The sequence below is a fragment of the Lynx canadensis genome, chromosome X, assembly GCF_007474595.2.
Source record: "Lynx canadensis isolate LIC74 chromosome X, mLynCan4.pri.v2, whole genome shotgun sequence".
Lineage (NCBI taxonomy): Eukaryota > Metazoa > Chordata > Mammalia > Carnivora > Felidae > Lynx > Lynx canadensis.
The window spans coordinates 81,017,867-81,043,644 of NC_044321.2; the positions used below are offsets into that span (position 1 = coordinate 81,017,867).

The 25,778-nt window shown below is 42.0% G+C and overlaps 1 long non-coding RNA gene and 1 other non-coding gene across 2 annotated transcripts; one reads left to right on the forward strand and one right to left on the reverse strand.

The window, feature by feature from the left end:
- Positions 1-16,890: 16,890 nt before the first annotated feature.
- LOC115508023 lies at positions 16,891-16,997 on the reverse strand. Its single transcript, XR_003966912.1, has one exon. It is a non-coding gene; the product is annotated as a U6 spliceosomal RNA (small nuclear RNA).
- A 1,823-nt stretch (positions 16,998-18,820) lies between these two features.
- LOC115507592 lies at positions 18,821-22,940 on the forward strand. The gene is made up of 6 exons (XR_003966734.1): positions 18,821-18,899; positions 19,342-19,533; positions 20,505-20,715; positions 21,593-21,671; positions 21,792-21,861; positions 21,988-22,940. It is a non-coding gene; the product is annotated as an uncharacterized LOC115507592 (long non-coding RNA).
- Positions 22,941-25,778: the final 2,838 nt, after the last annotated feature.

Genomic DNA, 25,778 nt, shown 5'->3' on the forward strand with positions numbered 1-25,778 from the left:
CCATTAGGGAAATTATTTCCATTTCCCTACTCTATTCTTTAGAAGTGAGGTATTAAGTTTGCCCTGCCCTATGTATATGCATAGGGACTTAAGGAGGAAGGTGAGGAGGGAAGGAGAGAAGGGTGGAGAGAAAGAGAGAAAAAGAGAGAGATTGAGATTGGTTGATTATGAGGAATTAGCTCATGCCATAATGGACAATAAGAAGTCCCATGATCTGGTGACTCTTTGCTTGAGACCCAGCAAAGCTGACTATGTAGTTACAGTCCAAGTCCAAAGGCCTGAGAATCCAAGCACAGATGGTGTAAATCCAAGTCTGATGGCACGAGAAAACCAACGTCCAGTTCAATGATTAAGGCAGAGAGAACAAATCCTCCCTTCCTCCACGTTTTTGTTCTATTTAGGCCCTCAATGGATTGGATCATGCCCACCCACATTGGGAAAGGTGATCTGGTTTAATTAATTTACCAATTTTAATGCTAATTGCATCCAGAAACACCCTCACAGAATACCCAGAAATAATGTTTAACCAGATATCTGAGCATCCCAGGACCCAGTAAAGTTGGCACATAAAATAAAACATACACCTCATGGAGGGAGCATATCCACATATACTATTCGAAATTGTTAAATGAAGATAACTTGACACCTTTCAACCATCTTTTTATTAATTCAAGCATTTACTTAATTAGCATGGATATGTGTATATTTATTATATAGGCTGCGTTACTGAATGGACACATCCCCCGAAACGTCCAGCACTATGATTTATGTTGTGCAGTATAAGTATTTTGGCTTAAGATCCCAGAACATGCAAAAGAGTTCCCTATCACCACCATTGTTTTTCAGCACTGTCTTAGTCCATTCAGGCTGCTAGAACAAAAATAGCAGCCTGGGTGGCTTCTAATGATAGGAATTTATTCTCATAGTTCTGGAGGCTAGAAGTTCAAGTCCATGATGACATCATGCTTGGGTTATAGTGAAGACCCTCTTCTGGGTTGCAGACTGCCCACTTATGCTGTATCCTCACATGATAGAAGGGACAAGCAAGCTTTCTGGAGCCTTTTTAATAAGGGAAGTAATCCCATTCATGAAGGGTCTGCCCTTGTGACCTGATCACCTTGTAAAGACTCCACTTCCTAATACCATCAGTTGGGGGTTATGGTATATGTATTTTGGGGGGACACAATCGTTCAGATCATACTAAGCACTATTACATTGTCTAATTATGGTATATTAAAGAATGTTTTTAGATGGTGCATTTAGCCATGGTATAATATAAAAACAACATTATAAATTCACTTGATTTCATTGCATACTTGGAAATCCCTTGAAAAAAGGGGAAAAAAGACAAAGTTTATTGAAAGGATCATGGAAATTTATTGCTACCATTCAGTAAACCTATTAGCAAAATTCCTTATGATGGAGCCAAAGTATGTGAGGTAGAGAAAAATATTTCCTTTATTTGAAAGCCCATTGTCTTGGGCACAACCTTCCCCATTCTCTGACTCTGACTCTATGGAAAGTATTTTAAACTCTAGATATTAGGTAACTTATAGCATTGTAATATAATATTTGTTTATACACAAGCAAATGAATTCTGTCTTAGAAAGGAAATCTTTGTCTTCATTTGAGTCTTCATTTCAACACTCATGATGTACAAATGTGACAAAGGTGGTTGCTGACCTTGTTAAGATTAATTTCAGTGGAAACATGGAGGGACATAGCCCTATTGGTTGAAGGATAAAAGGTGAGGCAAAGTTTTGAGATGGTGTGTATTGTCAATGGGACAGACACAGTGCTGTACTAGACAAAACCAGGTAGAGATGGATCCAATGAGGACAACCAGTCCAGTTACAAGGGCCCTCCATAGTTTTGTTCATCTGAGCTGAGTGCATGGTGAGCAAACTTGGGCACTACTGTGCTAGTAAGTAATGGGACCAGAGCTCAAACCCAGATCTCCTTTACTCCATTGCACTTACCCCTAGCCACTGCGATTTGGTGCTTTCCTTTGTAAGTGAGGTCAGCATAAGGAAAGGGACTTTACACATCCAGAGGAAGGGGCTTCTTGTGTGTGTGTAAGGAAGTGGGAAGAGAGGCAGATTCTAGATTACCACAGCAAGTTAAGGCTGAGGCTCTGGTTGGGCTAAGTGAAGTGTGGCTGTCTGTGCTCATACAGGGCACTATCTCACACACTTGGAATTTGTACAGGGAAACATTTGTCATAAACCAAGCTTTCAACCCTTTTCTACTCAAGCTTAGTTTAGTGCTCAGTCCATTACAGAATGAGTGCATCATAGTTTTGTCGGTAGAAAGTTAATTTCCTTTCCACTGTGGATATTCACCTCTGCACTATCGCTAGCTCCTGAAAATGGAGTGGCCCGCTGATAGGACAAGAACTGCTTTGTATCCAGCCACATTTGCTTTGAGAAAGTAATAGGTGGTACTTAAACTGGGTCTTGGTAGATCAATAATTTAGGCACGTTAAAGTTTTCTTTCAAGATTCCTTATGAATATGTCTGAAAGTCACTTAAGTTTTGGTTTAAATTTATATAGTCTGGCTTAAATTTAAATTTACATTTTGGCTTAAATTTATATATATAGCATTGCCTATAAGCAAACATGTCATTATATAGACTTCAATAGTAATTTGTTTTAAGAGGAAGCTCTTTAACTTGAGAAACAAGGGATTATGTTCTTTGAATGTTTCTGTTCCGGTTTTGCCTATCATACTCTTGCAATGGTTAATTCATTTTCCAAGATGAATTCAAAGATAGCTTTCTTTCTTTGTTAGAAACATCTGTGTGATATGCTTTAAAAGAGGAGAAATGAAGACAAAAGAGTTGGTCCAAATAGTCACAGTAAATTGAAATTCGATTTTAAACAATGTTCAATTGTCAGGAAGGGAACGCCAAAAGTTAACTGTTCATCAGTGGGCTGTGGAGTTGCTGGTTATTTATGTTTTTCCCTCCATACTTGAATGTATTTTCCACACTGTCTAAACTGAGTGGGAATAGCTATGACAGTCAGAAACAAAGCCCATAATGATATACTCAATGGGAAGAGTAAGGGAAAGACATGGGTTCTAGTCTGGGCTCTGCCAATGGCAAATGGCAGGATGGGGCACTAAGCTCCCCAAGCCTCAGGCCCCCCATCCAGGGGCTGAGCAGAGGACCCTCCCTCACAGGGTCCTTGTGGGCAATTGATGAAATCACAAAAGCAGCATAGGTCACAGAGGTGTTTTGGTCTCAGCCATGCCTGGGAGGTGAGGCTCAGCTTCTGCATCTGTAAAGAGGGGGAAACACCATGTGGACCCCTGCAGTTATGTCAAGAGATTCAACGTTATAATGTAGATTAAAAGATAAGTCAGTGTCATATTATGCACTGTTAATAAGATTGTAGAGAATGATTATATGTAATGATAATGTAATAGAGAATTTTGCTGGCTTCTTTAATTTTTCCTCTTTTCCAAATTCATTTATACACTTTGGAAATATATTTTCAAAAGTATTCCACAAAGTAAATCGTTTAAAACTTGCACCTCTACCTCTAGAATATTCACGTGGTCTTTGCCATGGAAAACCGTGTGTGGTAAAAAGAAGAGTCACATCAGAGCTCTCATTGGATCTTTTAGAGGAGGAAGCATCAATCCGCAGCCTCCACAGGTTCTCTACAGTACGTGCCCCAGTTGTTCTCTATGGAACAGCTCTGCAGTTCCATTACTCAAATGGCCCGAGTCCTGGGCATCCTCCTCAAAAGTGGAAGAGGTGAATCCTGGGGCAAAGCTCCAAATAAGCCATTTGAAAGCTCTAGGGTTCTCAGCGCATTGTGTGAAGCCACAGCCCATGAGAAATTTTGAACTCACTCCCATTGGATCCCTTGCAAATGAAAAAAGTGTATCTGGCAATGGTGAGCTAGTGGAGTTACCAGATGACTAAGGATAATCAAACCACTAGGCTGAGGACACTTCCCACAGGAAGCAAGGCTTAAACTGAGACCTGAGGGGTAAGGGGGCACTAACCAGGGAAAGAGGGAAGCATGGAGCTAATCTGAGACCCTAACTGGGTATCACAGTCAGGATATACTCTATGACTTGGTTTGTCCCTGAGGAAATCCCGTGTGGAGATCCACTACCCGGCTGTTGGGCATCTCTGGAAAACTGTGTGTATCACAGCGCAATGGTAGAGGTACCTGAACCCCTTCTCCCTTTGCCCTGACCCCAGGCCTGCAGTATCCACCAGTGAGTGTTCTCAGCAAGTGTGATACTAGTCCTGTGTTTTACACCTGTGGAACCATAGAGAAGAAAACTACTGAGAAAAGGGATTTGATTATGATTTTCGTTTTACATACACTTTGACCACTCGCAATGCGTTATTCCTCGCAATAACGTTTGATAGATATTTGTTTCATTTTCTCTGACAATTGTTTTGTTTGGAGGAAATTCAGAAATTGGTGGTCCCTGCCATCTAGTGACCGGGTCGAGAATAGCGTCTTGGACATCATGTAGCAGGAGGCCTTGGAAGGAGGGAAAGGAGAGCCCCATCACAGGGAATTTTCGGGACGTTTATATGACAAACTCAGCATTAAAGGGTGACTCAGACAGAGCCCAAGGACAATAAACCCCATGTCAGGAAGTTTTCGTCAGTCCCTCTCACCAATGATTCCCAGAAATCTGCACCTATGTGTCTGTGAGAATGTGAACTATATAAATATGTGTACATACATACATATAGACATATAGACACACACCCACACACACACACACACACACACACACACACACACACATATGTAGTTGAGGTGCATTAAAACGTTATTTTTGTAAAGAAATTCCCAACAAAGAATATACTACAATCTTCTGTAATTTTATCTGTTATTTTTCTGACTTCAAAATTAATATAAATGTCCTGAAAATAAATGCACTGCAGAATGTATATTTATTAGGGAATTTTTCTTGTATATTTGCCTATCCTTCATAATTAAATTTGTATTTTCCAGCTATGATTTTCTGTGTAGAGTCACAGGAATGTATATATTTCTTCAAAATTTGGATTGCATACTATACTTCAATATGCTTTATACATACATACACAGACATATACATATACAATTTGTTTATTTTTATTTTTATTTTTATTTGAGAGAGAGAGTGGGAGAGCACATGAGCATACACTCACCCATGCGAGCAGGGGAGGAGCAGAGGGAGAGAGCGAGAGCGAGAGTGAGAGAGAGAGATATTCTTAAGCAGGCTCAGCACAGAGCCTGATGCGGGGCTCCATCCCATGTCCCTGGGATCATGACCTGAGCTGAAATCAAGAGTTGGAGGCTCTACCAACTGAGCCAGCCAGGCACCCCATGTTTTTATACTTTGATCTTTATATATGTGACTGTGATGGATAGTTTGAATTGCTTCACTATGGACTTTGAACAACACTTTCCCAGGTAATCAGATTTATTTATATATGATAATAATAAACATTTGTTTCTAAAATATGTTCCAAATATTTTTCTAATAATTCACATTTCTTTATATGTAATGTTTTGTTTGGGATAGACAAGGTGTTTTTTTTTTAACTCCCCTTTAACTTGTCTAATTAAATTTGTAACGTAAAGTGTTTCCAGGGTTGCACATCTAGTTTTAAATTACTCTGGTGTGTATATCATGCCCACGGGGTTTTCAAACAACCCACCCTCTTGGTGCTGAAGATGACCGTGGAGATGCAATGCTGGCCCTTCAGCCTAGAGGCCTGGATATAGGGCCCCTGTGATTGGTCTGTCTGAAGCCAGGCGTGTGGCCTAGGCAGAAGCACAGGAAAATCAAACCTCCATGGCAGGAATGAAATTATGATTTACAGAATCACTTTGATCCAGATGCACATTACATATCCCCCTTAAGCCACACAAGTGTTCAGATATCATCCCCATTTTCCGATATAAAGCTTTTTCCACTGTGCCCTGATGCCTTTATGGCTTTGAATGATTGAAGCCCGAGGGGACTGGTATTTGATGAAACCCTGTGTATTATTCACTTTTGCTATATTATTTTTAAAACACAAAATCAACGAAACTGGAAAGCCAAGGTATGCACCGTCAAAGTAAAAAAAAAAATAAAGTGTGAAAAGCTGGAAATAAATATGTGCAAACATTATTACAGACCTTGTGCTAATACGCATTAACCTAAAGGACTATTGGTAACCAGTCAATAGAGAAAAAGAGCCAAAAGATAGGAATAAATAATTCACCTAAAAAGGAAAATGTTTCTGTAATAAATATTGGACAGATGCCAAACCATATTAGCTGAAGAAGTGAAAATCTGGAGAAGTCAAAACAAGTGAAAAATGCAGTTTGCATAAAAGTACGTATGTGTTTGATAATTTAAAAATAATGTGTGTGCATATAAAATACTTATATTTTAAGGTGCATGATCACAGTACCTAAAGAGAATACATCTGGAAAATGAGCACCAATCTATTTATAGTGGGTATTTGTGGGTCACAGTGAAGGGATCATTTAAAAATAATGTGTGTGCATATAAAATACTTATATTTTAAGGTGCATGATCACAGTACCTAAAGAGAATACATTTGGAAAATGAGCACCAATCTATTTATAGTGGGTATTTGTGGGTCACAGTGAAGGGATCATTTAGTTGGAGGGTGCAGAGTGATTTCATTGTCTAAATGTATATTTGTAGGGTTTAATATTTTGACATTAGGTAAGATTGTTTAAACTCTTAAAGTATACAATAAATAATAGAGAGAAAAGTTCACATATATTTTTACAGTTTATAAACATGTTCACTTGACACTGTTTTATAAAATTCAAAAAACTTCCACTCTTCACTTGAACAGTTTATCTGTGTAGGTGTGTTCACACGCTATCGTGTGCAAATTTGTTTTTAGCTCACTCAGGCTGGACTTGCCCTCTCAGGGCATAGAGACTTGGGAAAGAATTGCTGAAAGAAGGTGGGAAATTCTAGAGAGTTCTGGCTGATGCCCCAGAGCCCAGGCCCTCTCCTCCTCCTTTCCCTTTATGGTGCCCCTGATCCAAGACTTTCAGAGCTACGATTCTAGAGCTGACCACCAGAGGGCATTTGTCTACACTGACTATATTTTTATTTATTTATTTGTTGTTGCTGTTGCTTCATTTTTTTTTAAATTTATTTTTATTTTTTAATTTAAATTCAAGTTAGTTAACATACACTACAGTCTTGGCTTCAGGAGTAGAACTCAGTGATACATCCCTTACATATGACATCCAGTGCTCATCCCAAAAGGGCCCTCCTTAATGCCCATCACCCATATAACCCATCACCCACACCCGCCCCCCTCTAGCAACCCTCAGTTTGTTCCTATGCATATGAGTCACTTATGGTTTGTTTCCTTCTGTTTTTATCTTATTTTTCTTTTCCTTCCCCATATTCATCTGTTGAGTTTCTCAAATTCCCATTATGAGTGAAATCATACGATATCTGTCTTTCTCTGACTGACTTATTTTGCTTCACATAATATCCTCTAGTTCCATCCACGTTGTTGCACCTGGCAAGATTTCAATCTTTTTCATAGCGAGTAGTATTCCATTGAATGTACATACCACATCTTCTCTATCCATTCATCAGACGATGGACATTTGGGCTCTTTTCATAATTTGGTTATTGTTGATAGCGCTGCTATAAACATTGGGGTGCATGTGCTCCTTCGAATCAACATTTTTGTATCCTGTGAATAAATTCCTAGTAGTGCAATTGCTTGGTCATAGGGTAGTTCCATTTTTAATTTTTTGAGGAATCTCCACACTGTTTTCCAGAGTGGCTGCACCAGTTTGCAGTCCCACCAACAGTGCAAAAGAGTTCCCCTTTCTCCGCATCCTCGCCAACATCTGTTGTTTCCTGAGTTGTTAATTTTAACCATTCTGACAAGTGTGAGGTGGTGTCTTATTGTGTTTTGATTTGTACTTCCCTGATGATGAGTCATGTTCAGCATCTTTTCATGTGTCTGTTAGCCATCTGGATGTCTTCTGTGGAAAAGTTTCTATTCATGTCTTCTTCTCATTTCTTCACTGGATTATTTGTTTTTTGGGTGTTGACTTCAGTAAGTTCTTTATAGATTTTGGATACTAACTCTTTATCTGATATGTCATTTTCAAATATCTTCTCCCATTCCGTTGGTTGCCTTTTAGTTTTGTTGACTGTTTCCTTTGCTGCACAGAAGCTTTTTATCTTGACGAGGTGCCAATAGTACATCTTTGCTTTTATTTCCCTTGCCTCCGGGGAGACATGTCAAGTAAGAAGTTGCTGTGGCCGAGGTGAAAGAGGTTGCTGCCTGCTTTCTCCTGTAGGATTTTGATGGTTCCAATCTCACAAGTAGGTCTTTCATCCATTTTGAATTTACTTTTCTGGATGGTGTAGGAAAGTGGTCCAGTTTCATTCTTCTGTATATCACCATCCAGTTCTCACAGTACCATCTGCTAAAGAGACTGTCTTTTTTCCATTGGACACTTTTTGCTGCTCTGTCGAAGGTTAGTTGGCCATATATTTGTGTGTTCATTTCTGGGTTCTCTATAATATTCCATTGATCTATGTGTCTGTTTTTGTGCCAATACCATACTGTGTTCATGATTACAGCTTTGTAATACAGATTAAATCCTGGAATTGTGATTCCTCCATCTTTGGTTTTCTTTTTCAACATTACTTTAGCTATTCAGAGTCTCTTCTGGATCCACGCAAATTCTAGGATGGTTTGTTCTAGCTCTGTGAAGAATACTGGTGCTATGTTGACAGGGATTGCATTGAATGTGTAGACCGCTTTGGGTAATATTGACATTTTAACAATATTTGTTCTTCTAATTCATGAGCATAGAATGTTTTTCCTTTTCTTTGTGTCTTTTTCAATTTCTTTCATAAGCTTTCTATACTTTTCAATGTACACATCCTTTACGTCTTTGGTTGGGTTTCTTCCTAGGTATTTTATGGGTTTTGGTGTAATTGTAAATGGGTTCGACTTCTTGATATCTCTTTCTGCTGCTTCTTTATTGGTGTATACAAATACGACTGACTTCTGTACTTGATTTTATGTCTGGCAACTTTACTGAATTCATGTATCAGCTCTAGCAGTTTTGTGGTGGAGTTTTTAGGGTTTTCCACGTAGACTATCATGTCATCTGTGAAGAGTAAAAGCTTGACTTCTTCCTTGGCAATTTGGATGCCTTTTATTCCTTTTTGTTGTCTGATTGCTGAGGCTAGGATGTCAAGTACTATGTGAAACAACAGTGGTGCGAGTGGATATCCTTGTCGTGTTCCTGATCTTAGGAGGAAAGCTCTCAGTTTTCCCCATTGAGGATGATATTAGCTGTGGACCTTTAATAAATGGCTTTTATGATGTTAAGGTATGTTCCTTCTATCCTTAATTTCTTGACGGTTTTTATTAAGAAACGATGCTGTATTTTGTCAAATGCTTCTTCTGTGTCTATTGAAGGGATCGTATGGTTCTTATCCTTTCTTTTATTGACATGGTGTAGCACGTTGGTTGATTTGCGAATATTGAACCAGCCCTTGTAGCCCAGGAATGATTCTGACTTGACCATGGTGAATAATTCTTTTAATGTACTGTTGAATTCAATTTCCTAGTATCTTGTTGAGAATTTTTGCATCCAGGTTCATCTCAGATATTGACCTGTATTCTCCTTTTTAGTGGGGTCTTTGTCTGGTGTTGGAATCATGGTAATGCTGGTTTCATAGAATTAGTTTGGAAGCTTTCTCTCTCTTTCTTTCTTTCTTTCTTTCTTTCTTTCTTTCTTTCTTTCCTCTTTCTTTCTTTTCTTTTCAGGAACAGTTTGAGAAGAATAGGTATTAACTCTGCTTTAAATGTCTGGTAGAATTTCCCTGGGAAACCTTCCGGCCTAGGACTCTTATTTGTTGGGAGATTTTTGATAACTGATTCAGTTTCTTTGCTGGTTTTGGGCCTGTTCAAATTTTGTATTTCTTCCCATTTGAGTTTTGGTAGTAGGTGAGTTTCTAAGAATTTGTCCATTTCTTTAAGATTGTCCAGTTTGTTGGACAATACTTTTCATAGTATTCTCTTATGATCGATTGTATTTCTGTGGTGTTGGTTGTGATCTCTCCTCGTTCATTCGTGATTTTATCTATTTGGGTCCTCTTTTCTTTTTGAGAAGTCTGGCTAGATGTTTATCAATTTTGTTTATTCCTCCAAAAAAATCAGCTCTTAGTTTCATCGATCTGTTCTGTTGTTTTTGTTCTTATTTTTTTATTCTGTCTTTATTTCTGCTCTAATCTTTATTATTACCCTTCTTATGCTGGCTTTGGGCTTTATTTGCTGCAACTTTCCTAGCTCCTTTAGGTGTAAGGTTAGGTTGTGTATTTGGGACCTTTCTTGCTTCCTGAGATAGGCCTGAACTGCAATGCAATTTCCTTTTAGAACTGTCTTCACTGCATCCCAAACAGTTTGAACAGAAAACTGTTATGTTTTCTTTTTCCTTTGCTTCCATGTATTTTTTAATTTCTTCTTTAATTTCGTGTTTAACCCATTAATTTTTTATTAAGATGTTCTTTAACCTCCATGTATTTAGGGATTTTCCAAATTTTTTCTTGTGGTTGATTTCAAGTTTTATAGTGTTGTGATCTGAAAAAAATGCATGCTATAATCTCATTCTTTTTGTACCTGTTGAGGGCTGTTCTGTGACCCAATATGTGATCTATTCTGGAGAATTTTCCATGTGCACTTGAGAAGAATGTTTATTCTGATGCTTTAGGATGAAAAGTTCTGAATATATCTATTAAGTCCACCTGGTCCAATGTGTCTTTCAGAGCCATTCTTTCCTTGTTGATTTTCTGCTTAGATGATTTGCCCATTGTTGTAAGTGGAGTATTAAAGTCTGCTACAATTATGGTATTATTATCAATGAGTTTGTGATTATTATGTTTGTGATTAATTTGATTTATGTTTGGGTATTTCCAAACTGGGGGCATACATGTTTCCAATTGTTAGATCTTCTTGACGGAGATACCCTTTAATTATGATTTAATGCTCTTCCTCATCTCTTGTTACATTATTTGTTTTATTTTATTTTCAAAAACAAAATAATGTTTATTTATTCTTGAGAGAGAGAGAGAGAGAGAGAGCATGAGCAGGGGAGGGGCAGCGAGAGAGGGACACAGAATCTGAGCTGTCAGCACAGAGCCTGATGTGGGGCTCAAACTCACAAGCTATGAGATCATGATCTGAGCTGAAGTCAGACGTTTAACCGACTGAGCCACCCAGGTGCCCCACAGTCTTTGTTTTAAAATCTAGTTTGTCTGATATAAGTATGGATATTCCAGCTTTCTTTTGACATTCATTAGCATAATAGATGGTTCTCCATTCCTTCACTTTCAATCTGCAGGTGTCCTCAGGTCTAAAATGAGTCTCTTGTGGGCAGCATATAGATGGATCTTGGGTTTTTTTGTTTGTTTGTTTGTTTGTTTGTTTGTTTTCTTTTTTCCACTCTGATACCCTACGTCTTTTGATTGGAGCATTTAGTCCATTTACATTCAGAGTGATTATTGAAAGATAAGAATTTAGTGCCATTGTGTTATCTATAGATCTCATACTTGTAATGATATTCTCTCCTCCTTTGTAGTCTTTGCAGCTTTGCACTCACAGAGCTCCCCATGGGATGTCTTTCATGGGTGGTTTAGTGGTCACAAATTCCTTTAGGTTTTGTTTGTCTAGGAAAGTCTTTATCTTTCTTTCTATTCTAAATGGCCGCCTTGCTGGGTAAAGGATTCTTGGCTGCATATTTGTCCTGTTCAGCACATGGAATATTTCCCGCCACTCCCTTCTGGACTGCAAGTTTCAGTGGAGAGGTCTGCTATTACCCTTATGTGTTCTACCCTTGTAGGTTAAGGCCTGTTGTCCCTAGCTGCTTTCAGAATTCTCTCTTTATCTTTGTATTTTGCCAGTTTTGTTATGATATGGTGTGGTGTTGAGCTATTTTTGTTGATTTTGAAAGGAGTTCTCTGTGCCTCTTTGACTTGGATGCCTGTGTCCTTCCCCAGATTAGGGAAGTTCCCAGCTATAATTTGTTCAAATAAACCTTCTGTACCTCTTTCTTGCTCTTTTTCTTATGGGACTCCTGTGATATGAATATGGTTTTCTTTCCTGGAGTCACTTAGTTCTCTAATATTCCCCTTGTGATCTAGTAATTTCCTTTCCATCTTTTTTTAAAACTTCATTTTTTATCATAATTTTATCTTCTATTTCACCTATTCTCTCTTCTGCTTCTTCAGTCCTCACTGTCACCGTATCTAGTTTATTTTGCATTTCAATTATAGTATTTTTTAATTCATCCTGACTAGTTCTTAGGTCTTTGATCTCTGAAGCAAGGGTTTCTCTGGTGTCTTCTATGCTTTTCTCAAGCCCATAAGATGTTAGTCTTATGACTGTTATTCTAAATTCTATATATATTGTTTATATCTGTTTTGAGCAATTCTCTGGCTGTGATTTTTTTGTGAACATTCTTTTTGGGAGAATCCCTCCATGTGTCATTTTGGCTAAGTTTCTGCCTTTTGTGGGTTTTAAAACTTGTTATGTGTCTTGCACCTGAGGATGCTACTATATTATAAAAGGGTCATACCCTGTCCAGGGCATGGCACTTCAGGAAGTGTTTTTGGTGTATGTTGTGTGCACTCTGTTGTTGCATTTTGGCTGCTCTATTCCACTTGTCTGTCCTCTGCAGACCTCCTCTTTTCTTGTAGGGGTGAAGTTTTTGGACCTTCAACTAGGTGTGCTTTGATTTGTTTGTTGAAGTGATATTAAACAAACAAACAAAAGATAAAAAAAAAATGGGGGAAGCCTGATCCCATAAAAAGAGAAAAAAAAGAGGAAGAAAAAACCCAGAGAAGCAAAAACTTATAAAGCTAATTCCAGAGAAAGGGAAAGGAAAACAAAGAGGAAGAAAGAGAAAAGATGAAAAAAAAAACAATAAAAATGCCTGATGAAATATATATATATATATATATATATATATATATATATATATATTTGACCAAAAACAAATCAGAAACTATGAGCCTGGTTCCAAGAGAAAAAAAGAAGAGGGAGGAAAGAAAAACAAACAAACAAAAAAGAGTTCTCTGTTGGTGCCTAGGGCTGTTGGCTGTGCTGGTCTGGGAGAGAGCCTGGCTGTATTGGGTCAGTCAGTCTTGCTCTAGTAAATAAGCTGTTGTCAGGTATGGAGGGGCAGGGTTTGATATCAGCGTCTCCCACCTCCACTGGACACAGCTGTGCTACTCTCTCAAGTCCAACTGTGTTGTTATGGGGGAAAATGGTGACATCCCAATCTCTCCTCCCTTGACTGGGTGTCTCAAACCATGCAGCCTTTTCAGGCAGCCTTCGCAGAAAAAAGAGGGCACTCAGCTTGTCCTGCTCTATAGTTCTGTGCCTTCTTGGCGCTTGGCTGGGATTCAAAACCCAGTGTCTTAAAGGACCCAGCTCAGTGGCTCCTCTCCCCTGCTCTGGATTAACGTCTCTCTATCCTGCTGATAAAAGGCCTTTGGCCCCTGTAAGGTCTTTTGTCCTTGGAGAGGCAATAAACCCTCTTCCCAATGTTCTCCAGTAAGGGGACTATTCTCTCCCAGTGTGTCCCTGAGATCGCTACACCACAATATGCACTCTGGGGCTGGCTCCCTCTACCCCAGGAGCATGGCTCCTGGCTCCACCCATGAGAAAGTCACACACTTAGGAAACCTCTGAGGTTTGGCTCCAAAGGCTGTTTGTAAACCAAACCAATCAAACCAAACCAAACAAAACAAAACAAACAAACAAACAAACAAAAAACTGGCACTCTCCTTATTTCCCATTCCCTAGTCCATGGTCCAGAGAGGTTTTCCTCTTGTGCTAACTAGATGCTGCACTTTCACAACCCCTCTCTCTTTCTCTCCCCTTTGTCCCTCCACAGAAAGGGTTCCCTCCCTTCCATGGTTGTGCCATTTTCTCTCACCCAATTCACATACATGCACCTTGATCCGGCCAAACAGTCTTCCTTGAACAGTGGAGATCCTTCTGCCACTCTGCAGATCAATTTTCTGGGTGTCCCAAGTGATCTGACCTCAATATGGCTGTGTTTGAGGGATGAGGAAAATCTCTGTCCCCCCACTTCTCTGCCATTTTTAAAGGGAAAAACTACATTTTTAAAAGGAAAAACCAATCTTTTTTTCTTATTCTCCTCATAGTGACCCACCAAATGTTTGCTGTTTCCTTTACACCCTCCAGCTGTTTTGTGTGTAACCTCTTTGGAATGTGCTGGAGTTATTTCCTGCCATGTGGCTATTTTGAAATGTTTCTGTTACTTTACACTTATTTCAGAAAACCTCATATACAGTTGTCCCTTGAACAATGTGGAAGTTAGGGGCGCTGACCCCCTTCCCCCCTAGAGTTGAAAATCTACGTATAACTTTTACTCCCCCCAAAACTTAAGTGCTAATAGCCTACTGCTGACTGGAAGCCTTACTGATAACATAACTAGTCGATCAACACATATTTTGTATATGTATTATATACTTTATTAAAAAAAAATATTTATGGGGCGCCTGGGTGGCTCAGTCGGTTGAGCGACCGGCTTCGGCTCAGGTCATGATCTCACAGTTCGTGAGTTCGAGCCTCGCATCGGGCTCTGTGCTGACAGCTCAGAGCCTGGAGCCTGCTTTGGATTCTGTGTGTGTCTCTCTCTGCCCCTTTACCACTCATGCTCTGTCTCTCTCTGTCTCTCAAAAAATCAATAAGTGTTAAAAAATATTTTAAAAAATATTTATTTATTTTCAGAGAGAGAGAGACAGACAGAGCACTGGGGAGGGGAAGGAGAGAGAGAGGGAGAGAATCCCAAGTAGGCTCTGTGCTGTCAGCACAGAGCTCAACACAGGGCTTGATCCCATGAACTGTGAGATCATGACCTGAGCTGAAATCAACTGTCACTTAATTGACTGAGCTACTCAGGTGCCCCTATATACTGTATTCTTATAAGAAAGTAAGATGGAGAAAAGAAAATGTTATGAAGAAAATCGTAAAGAAGAGAAAATACATTTATAGGACTGAAGTGTAAAAAAGAAATATTCTTATAAATGGACCTGTGCAGTTGAACCCTGTGTTCAAGGGTCAACTGTATTGCAGAAAGAGTTAGTTGCAGCTATGCATGGCAGCGTCATCGTATCTCATGGAGCTCAGTTCCGGTCTCGATTTCTCTGTAGTATCTGAATGGCCCCAGAGAAACTCCTGTAGCTAAAACTCAGCAACCTCAGCAAAGGCAAGGAGCTGGTGACTATGTGGTCAGAATCCCCTTTAGAGGAAAAATGAAGGAACATCATGTTATACAGTAGGCCACAGAATGTCCTATATTTGCAGTTACAAGTACTTGGGTCTTAGGCTTCCTGGACTCTGGTTGGCCTCCTGTGTAAGAGTGGTGCAGTTGGAAATAGCTCCTGGGGCATTAGGCTGGTCACAAAACTCAGGGGGAAGTAAGAACTGGAAGGTGTGTGTGTGTGTGTGTGTGTGTGTGTGTGTTTCCGGCTGCCAGCGCTCTCTTCCTTATGCCCCTGGGGAAGGGTTTTCCTATCAGGATTCCATCTTGTTTGTGTGGCCCTGACAAAGTGGTTTGGGGTCTGCTCTTGCCTTCCTCAGCAGCCCTCCTGGATCTTCTCCAAACCTCCAGCCTCAGACCCTCATAAGCGCCCTGTGAATACATTGGTGATGGGTCACTGCCTGCAGGTCACTCCATGGGTGGGTTGGTCAGTGCTGGTCCTCAGTCTCAGGACCCCACAGGCCAGGAGGGTTCTGGGCCCCCTCTCCAACTCCATCCAACAGGAGCCCAGTAATCCCCCTTTAGATGGGAGGTGGCAAGTGCCCAGGCTGAGTGTTTTCCTTTCTTCTGAGGACATGACCCCAATGGGCCATGACACACCTATCCTAGTTCTACATGGAAAACCTCTCCTCCTATGGCTATGGTTATGACTGAGGTGAAATCTTACCCTCGGTGTATTCATCATGTTTTTTATTAACTATATTTTCTGATGGTTTGATACCACAAGAGCCTGTGGACCTGGTGAGGAACTGGGTCTCCTAGGGTGAGCTAATTCCTTGAGCTAGCAATCAACTTGCCTATGAGCATGGTTTTGATATGTAAACCAGCAAATCCAGAGCCCACACCCCCAGCCACCTCCTTTATCAAACTCTCACACCCCAGTCCAATATTCTCCTTTCCCTAAATCACCCCAAGTCCAGACACTGGACAACTAGGGGCCACCCTTATCACTCAGAGCCCACCAAAATTATTCCAACTTTTCAACCCAAAGTTTTACTCAGCATACTGATCCTGCTTCTCCCGTTCCTTTCCATAAAACCAGAATAAAGACTCTGGTTCATGTTTTCCCTTCATTCTGTCTGCCACCTGACAGCTCCACCACGAGCTTCCTCATGTGGCCCTGAGTGTTATTGTATGTCCCCTCCTCTTGGGACCTGTAGCTAATAAACTCTTCTTTCAAGGACATTGGCTCCATGTCTGCCATCTCACTGTACCTGATTACAGCAAATCTCAGGTATATTTTAAGACATCTAGTTGAGGGTAAAGGCCAGAGTCATGTGCTCCTCTCAGGTCCGGGTTTGGTATGTGGAGAAGGTCTTTTGGAGCCAGGGGGTTTTTGGAGATTAATGTTCTTGCAATTGATGTAAAGGTAGGAGAGTGGCAGAGAACCCAACATTATCCTTGAATCTTCACACCAACCACTCAGGCTAGATTGCATTATGCTCTTGGAAGTTTCCCAAGGCTTCCTTTATGGCCCAGCATGTGACTTATTCTGCCATGTTTCATGTCAGTTAAGTAAATAAATTGGTTAATAGCATTTTTAAAAAATATACAGAATGCTTCACAAATTTGAGTGTCATCCTTGTTCAGGGGCCATGCTAATCTTCTCTGTATCATTTTAATTTTAGTATATGTGCTGCTGAAGCAAGCACTTGTTACTAACATTGTTTAAATCTAATTCATCTAACTGAATTTTTGTTTCCCTGTTTTAGCTATCACTCAGTGAGATGTGTTAAAATTTCCAGTTGTGATAGTGGATTTGTCCATTTTTCCATTTACTTCTGTCAGTTTTAGGTGTTAATATACTGTACCCAATTCCAATGTGTGGGTTTCCCCCGACACATATTCTTTTTTTTTTTTTTAAATTTTTTTTTCAACGTTTATTTATTTTTGGGACAGAGAGAGAGACAGAGCATGAACGGGCGAGGGGCAGAGAGAGAGGGAGACACAGAATCAGAAACAGGCTCCAGGCTCTGAGCCATCAGCCCAGAGCCCGACGCGGGGCTCGAACTCACAGACCGCGAGATCGTGACCTGGCTGAAGTCGGACGCTTAACCGACTGCGCCACCCAGGCGCCCCATTTTTTTATTTATTTATTTTTTTTAAATTTTTTTTTCAACGTTTATTTATTTTTGGGACAGAGAGAGAGACAGAGCATGAACGGGCAAGGGGCAGAGAGAGAGGGAGACACAGAATCAGAAACACCCCCGACACATATTCAAGCAAGTCTCCTACACAAGCTGGGTGTCTTATAAGGTAACTCAATTCTGACACCATCTGCCTGGAGATGGCATCAGATTCCACAGGTTAAGGGCTCAGTCCCACAAGGCTGCCCTGTACTTTAGATGCTAATCTCGAGTCCAAGTTGTTACCTGTGCTTCTGACATTCTAGCTATAAGTCAGAGGTTCCTACAACCCCTTCCTTGGGTTCGATTAATTAGCTAGAGTGGCTTACAGAACTCGGGAAACTTGTTTATTCACTACATCACTGGTTTATTACAAAGGATATTAAAGAATAGGAATTGACAGCCAGATGAAGGGATACATGGGGTGAGGCCCCAAACGCAGAGGCTTCTGTCCCCGTGAGGTTTGGGGCACGACACAGTGGCACATGGAGGCATTCTGGTTTACCAACCTGGAATCTCTGAACCCGGTCCTTTGGGGTGTTTCATGGAGGCTTAATGACACGGTCAGGATTAAATTATTGGCCATCGGTGATTGGACTCAGTCTCCAGCCCCTTGCCTTCCCTAGAGGTCAGGGAAGTAGGACTGAAAGTTCTAACCCTCTAATCTCATGCTGGGTTCTTCTGGCAACCAACCCCCGACCTTAGGTGTTTTCCAAAAGTCATCTCACTAACATAAAAAAGACAGATCTATCATTTTCAACATAGAATATTCCAAGAATTTTCGGAGCTTTGTAGCAGGAGGGACAAAAAGACCAATTAAGATGGGTATAGTAGCATACCCAATTAAGATGGGTATACTAGATTTCTGTTGGTTAATGTTTAAGTTGCCATTTCCCCTAATTTTCTGTATCAATAAACTTTACATGTGTCTCTTTTAAGGTGCATTTGACGGAATTTTTATCTAGCCTGATGTTTGCCTTTCGATTTGGAATATTTCATCTGCTTACATGTAATGGCATTAACATACATAATTTGGCTTAAACATGTCATCCTAATATTTGCTTTATATTTATTTTTACCTGCTCTAATTTCCTTTTCCTTTCCTTTCTTTTGAGATAATCAATAAGGCCTAGGTTTGGTTTTCCTCATACCCCTGTAGGCTTGACAAACACAGAGCTTCGTGAATCTGTGACTTGATGTCTTTGGTCACTTTTTAAACTTCCCAACTATCATTTATTTAAATATATCTTCTGTACTGTTGCCTTTCCTTTTTATCTGGGACCAATTGAACATACGTTGTTATTATTTTCTATGACACCTTCAACTCTTGTCCTTTCTCTTTCAGGATCCTCCATCATTTTGTCTCACCAGGCTTAATGCTGGGTATTTCTTCAGACTAATTGTTTGTTTATAGAATTCTCCATCCAGGTGGGTAACTTGCCTTTGACTCTTGAAACATAGCACCACACAGTCAGGGTAGATTCTGTTATTGCTTTAGAGCTCAGGTTGGAGCAGGGGGTTATAGAGAGTAATTAACTTGTGCCAGGTCACCCAGCCTGGAAATGTCAGAGCAGGAACTAAGATCTCAGAATGGAGCCTCTGCCCAACCCTTCTTTGTGTGCTTGTTCTCTCCCGGGCTGAGGATGCTCCCTACCTCTTATCTTCCAGGAAGCAGATCCACAGTGGAGGTTTCCAAACTTTAAGCATGTTGTTGTTATATTTCTTTTTAGATGAAAAAAGTCAACGATATTTCTTCATTACCCATAAAAGTTATCACAGGACTTTTCTCTGTTATTCAGGCCATTGATGTGTTTTCTACCTTGATTTGGTTTTAATTTTGCTGTTTTTATACCGTTCTTCCTGATTTCAGAGTACATTGATAGACGTCATTCCTTTCAAAGAGGACCTAGATACCTGGGTGTTTCCCAAGGAAGTATGAAAGCTGATATAAACATGGCATTTCTGGCATTCATCTTCATGAATCCATGAACAAGAGGGAGAAGCAGCAATGAATGATACTTATGTACAACCCCAAATAAGATAGTGTTAAAAATAAATTCAAGTGGGTAAATTTTAAAGATATTATTGGATTTATTCAACAATCCATGAATTAGGCAGCATGCCACCTGGCAAATGGAAAGAAGTTCCTAAGAGCTGGTCAAAATGGAAGACCTTTATAGGCAGAAAGCAACAGGACAAGGAAATTACTGACAAATAGTGGATTGTTTCAGACAAGGTGACCTCCCTTTTGGGGGATGGCAGGGGCCTATTAAGCAGATTACCTCACTAGTACTGACCAGGAGATACCAGACTGACTAGTTAAGATTACATTCCTGAGAGAGGCTGAAACTGCAATTAGGTTAGGTATTAAGTCAATGAGATGACCTGTATTAGGTGTAATCACCTGAAATTAGGTGACACAAGCTTAGCATTAGTGACTCCATTTGGGGCCTGTTGTCTCTTCTTTAACAATGTTAAGTGATCAGTCATCATGGTTGATTTGTACTAGCCAGTGGAATACGTAACCCTGTAGTTAACTATATCTTTTTTTTTCCTACAACATGACAGAGTGTAGGCATTAATTAATGGTTGAGCAACCTTAATGGTAGTCTTGGTATTCGTGGGGCAAAAGTGTAGAAATCATTTTTAGAACTCATAGATTTCTTCTTTCTCTCCACTTCCCCACAGCATCCACTAGGCCAACGAACTGTACCATAGGAGGGGCCAGGGGCATTATTAAAGTTTTGTCCATGCTAATGTGGACATAAGGAAAGAAAGAATTACTCCATGGAGATAAATGAGGGTGAATGGGCAAGATGGAACCATGGGAGTAGGTTCAAGATCACAGTTCTGGCAAGACATGTGGAATGTGCAGGAGAGACAGGTCAGGGCAGCTGTGATGGTCTTGTGTAGAGATGCTAGATTATTTTGCTGGGAACAGGTGAGATTTGTAACGTGTCCCTTTCTTTCTTTCTTTCTTTCTTCTTTCTTCTTTCTTTCTTTCTTTCTTTCTTTTTTTTTTCTTTCTTCTAGGAGTTATCTGCCTCGGTCACTTAAGGGCAGGTTCAGAGAAATGGTGTAAAAGGATAAGAGTAGAGGATGGCTAAAAGCAAAGGTGAAAACTGCACCCAAGGCGAAGGAGCAACTTTCCACTGCATGTCTCAGTTTGGCTCAAGATGAGTGCGGGAGATGGAGGTCGAGTCTCTGGAGACTTTATCTGAGGGGCAAGCAGGGTCTTCACGAGGTAGAATCTCCTCGAAATTTATAAAAGGAAGATCACGTCTAATATCTTAAGTGTTTATTTGGAGGAGAGCTTTGAATGGAGAGAAAGGGAATTTAATAAATCCCTATTTGGGGGAGCACCTGGGTGGCTAATGTCAGTTGAGTGTCCAACTTTGGCTCAGGTCATGGTCTCACAGTTCACGAGTTCAAACCCTACATCGGGCTTACTGCTGTCAGCACAGAGCCGGCTTTGGATCCTCTGTCCCCCTCTCTCTGCCCCTGATCCACTTGAGCATGCTTTCTCTCTCTCTCTCTCTCAAAAAAAAAAAAAAAAACAATAAAAATAAAGAAATCCATATTTGGTACAAAATATGAAATTATGTCAATGATCCTTTTTTAGCACTTTCTTTTCAAGCTCAGTAGGTGGTTGGAAAAGGATCTGTTCTCTAGTCTTAATTCCATGTTGCCACTCTTCTCTCCTATCCTCTCTTTTACCCCCTACATGCCCTATGGAAGAAAGTATGACAATACATGGCTACTGATTTCAATCCTGAGCCATTGCAGTGTACCCTTCACCCCTTTTGATGTATAAGAGAATGCTGAAGCCAGAGGAGTGGTCACAGGGAAGGAGGAGAGCTGGTTCTCCAGCACTTTTTCTGTTGCTTCTGCCACCTGTAGTTCCACTATGTGAAAACACAGGCCTAGAACTTTGTCCAGGATGCTGACACTGCCTCTGCATTGAAGGGTGTCAGCTCTAATATGTGTAATGAGGAGAACCAGAAGGTTTGTGTCAAGGACATTACCTGTACCTAGTCCTGGGGAAGGAGGACAGGCCAGGGGTTAGCCGTCTTCTTTAGAATGAGAGTTCCTAGTGCTTACCCCACCCCTCCTTTCTGTAGATATCTCTTTGTCAGTCATTCTGCTGTACCCTACTCTGTGCGGTATGAGTTGGAGCCAGAAGAAATGGAACATCTAAAGGTAATGCAGACTCAAGGCCCATTGTGTGTTCACACCCAGACCTACCTCTTCTTCCTCCAGCCCCCGATTTCCCTATCCCCACCAGAGCCTCACAGTGGCTCTCTCCATCTCTCTCTGCAGCTGACCATGAACAAACACTATGATGTCTCCCAGCAAACTCTTGACCTCCAGAGGCTCTGCTTTGACCCAGGTACAGTTGACAGCAGTAATGCTAGGGCAGGGATCTGCCTGGGAGGGAGACTTAAAGGATGACAATGTGGGGAGGGGTTGGTACTGGCCCTGGACCCCTCTCAGCCTTCCTATTGCCTCTTCTCAGATTGTTGAAGACTTGGTGGGCCATGATATTGATATAATCCTGAATTGAAGAAAATGCATGGCTGCCACCCTGAAGATCATTGAAAAGAGTTCCCCCTGATGTGAGGCCTTATGCCCAGTGCTGTTTTTATGGTAGAGGATGGTACGAATGGTGTGGAGGGAAGACTTGTTTCTGAGGCCCTAGATAGTAACTGTCACTCTAACTCCTTCTCACAAAAAGCTGTTGTCCTTGAACTCGATCAACAACAAACTGTACAGGCTGCATGGCCTGTCTGACATTATACAGATGGTCCCCACAGTCAAGATCCTGAAGCTCTCTAAGAATGAGGTGGGAAGACGGCGCCAGATCAAAGTTGGGGTTGACGGTGGGTGGTAGTGTTTATCAGTGATGACAGGAGGCAGGAGAAGGTACCTGTGTGGAAAAGTGGGGGCTGGGGGTGCAGGGGCCCACATGTCTCTCTTTCCCTGGGACTCGTTTCCAGCTTCCTCCCCATATTTCTCAGCAGACGTCAGCCTGAGAGCTGGACAAAGTGAGGGAGCTGTGGCTAGACGAGAATCCGTGACACCTTTCCTGGGGACCTCTGCCCCTGGGAGCATGAGCTACCTGACAGTGCCCATCTGCAGGAGGCAGCAGCTATGAGGAGGACCATGTGCCCTGACTTCTCTACTCTCTTTCTCACCTGTGCTTAGAGGTCTCCTTTCCTTCCTGTGACCTGCTTACCTGTTTTCCTGGTCTGGGGTCTGTTTCTTACCCTTCTGCACTTAGCTTTCCCTAACATACTGCTATGTTCTGACTGTGTCCCCCACCTCACCGCATTCATTTGTTGAAATCCTGACACCCAAAGATGATAGTATCAAGAGGTGGTTTTTTGGGAGGTGCTTAGGTCATGAGGGTGCAACCTTCCTGAATGGAATGAGTACCATTATATAAAAGGCTCCAGAGAGATCCCTAACACCTTGTACCATGTGAGGACACAGAAAAACGATGCCAGGAATGAACCAGGAAGAGGGCCCTCACAAGAAAGCGACCATGCTGGTGACTTGATCTAGACTTTCCAGCCTACAAAGTGGATAGCAGAAAATTACTGTCATTTATCAGATACCAACTTGGTAGTATTTTGTTATAGCAGCCTGAACAGACTGAGACACATGCCTTCCCATGAGTGTGTTCCAGGAAGCGGGGCTCCATCTCCTCTCCAGAACCAGAGTGACCACTTTGGACCAGGTGATGGTGCCTTGGACTGAGAAGGGCCCTCAACCCCAGGGCTTCATGCTGAGACAGGCCTTCCTACTCCCTGCTGAGATGGTGCTTCCCTCCCTTGTTCTGAGAGGGACCCTCTTTTCCTTGAACCAAATGTGTCCCCTCCTCCAATTCCAGGATGCCATAGTGGCTTTTCCTGCCCATGCTGAGGGCTGAGGTCCTGGGGGGCTGCCATCATGACATCCGTTCCTCTGACCCAATGCCAGGAGCTGGGCTCTCCTTGAGACAAACCAGGGTTCCCTGAGTCAGGGGGCCAGAAGTGGGAGACTGCCAGGGAGCAGAGGACTTCCTGAGGCAGGAATGGAAGTCAGAGAGCAGAGGTGTTTGAGGAGACAGATGGAGAGGCTTCTCAGAGGCACTGTTCCCTCCCCACCCCCACACATGTCACATCATCCAAACCGGTCCTTCAGAGGATCCATGGGTAGCCCGACAACGACTATAATCCCTCAGGCAAGGAACCGACTGAGGCAGACACAGGTGCACTGGGACCATCAGGAGGGAAGGCAGTGATCATAAGAGGGGACCTCAGACCCTCAGCTTCATGCTGACCTGGGACTTGACCCTCTACTCCTTCTGGGGATGGTCGCCTGCCCCTGTGGCTGCCTCGTTCCCCATGCCCAGCTCAGACTGAGTTCACACAGGTGACAAACCTTCAACCAGCACCCATCCAGTGGGCCCCCAGCCCAACACCTGCATGTTTTTCATTCCTACCTTGGGTGCCAGGGTGTTAGGGAAACAGGCTGTGGGGTTTGATGGCTCTCACCCTAAATCCTTACCTTTCAAACTTGGGCCTATTACCTAACCTCTCATTTTCCTCGTTTGCAGAAGGGGCCCAATAATATCCATCTCTTGGGCAGCTGTGAAAATTGAATCAAATGAACTTGTGAAGTGGCTGTCACAGAGTCTGCACATAGTAACATTCCTGTCACTGAGAGCAGATCGCTCCTATTGTTGCTCTCCCAATTCCTGACACCTCGATTCCCAGGAACTTTTGTCCCCTTCAGCATGAGTATCATGTAAGATCCTGACTGGGGAATGCTGTGTGAGTGTGTCAAGCATGTGCAACTCGAAGGGGGTATTGTTTGTTGTTGAAGTGGAAAGAAATTCTCAGAGTTCTGTTCATAACCTATTTTCCCTCTCCCCCCACCAAGTGTCATTGACATATAAGTGACATTCAACCACATTCACTTATTGTACCTTGTATCTGTACCTTCACCCAGACTTTCACTGCTATCCCTGTCAGCAATTCCAAGTGAGTGCTGTGTTTTGGGTGGCACTCCCAGCCCATCCTTGGTTCAAGGGTGTGAGAATGTGGTTGTGTAGCCCTTGGGATTTTATCAATATTGCTGAAAGCCATCAGGTAGATCCAAGGAGTCTAGCCTAGTGGTAAGGGCATGGGCTCTGGAATCGGAATATGGGTTCTCTTCCAGACCCCAACACCCACTAGCTGTGCAACCTTGGTCAAGTCATAGGACCCCTCTGTGACCCAGTGTCTTTCTCTGAAAATGAGGATTATACATTCCACTCCTTGGGCTATTTTACAGACGAAATGAGAGTATAAAACCATCTCTGAGGTGCGGTTAAGCCTCCTAATCTAGCGAAACTGGTAGATAATCTCTCCAAAGGTGGTCTCTGTGGCAGGGGTAGAGGTATCAGCCAAGCAATCTGGGGGGGGGGGTGGGAGCAGGCACAGTAGGGGTATGAAAGGAATGTAGTTGCTGAGTGGCAGTGGAAGCAGGACGTTGTTGAGGGAGTGGGGCTGCCTATGTGTCCAGCTGTCCCAGGGCTCATGTTGGCCCAGTGTATGCATCGTGAATGATAACTCTGCTTGTGAGGGACGTCAGCCTTAAGGAGACCCAGAACACATTCTCTATCCCAGTTCCCACACCTTCCTGAAGCTTCTTGACCACCTTCTCTCAGGAGCAGCAGGAATGATGCACTTTTTCACCACCCAGTCTGGGATGAACCTCTAGTGGTCTAAGAAGTGAGTGGTCAGGCGGCGTGCAGATAGGAGCTGGCAGGAGTCAAGAAGGGAATAATGGGAACTTGCAGGTAATTGTTTTGCTTGGTTATTTCACTCATTGTCACCCTGAACATTCCTGTCTCCATACACATTAAATTACCTAGTTGTTTTGAACAGCTTTACAATTCTGTGGGCCTCATTCCTTTATTGACAGATGTTTTGGTTTCAGGAGTTTTCCCAGTACACACTGACACAGGGCTCATTCTACTGCATATGTTGCAGTAAATGTGGAGCCATATTTTCCTTGCATAGATTGGGAAATGGCAGCCCTAATGGATGTCATCTGACTTTTCTCTACCCCAGGGGACTTTGTGACAACCACTGGGACCACACTGGTTCTCACTTGGCCCAAGGTGAGGTCCAGGTATTCAGGCCAAGTGAGTGGAGACTGGGTGACCTGGGGATGAGACTCAGGGCTCATGGCTCTGTTGATCTCCCACCTTCCTCCCTTTAGTTCCTCCAGGCCAAGCACACGATTCCAGAGGAGGCCCTCACCTAGGCTGATTCA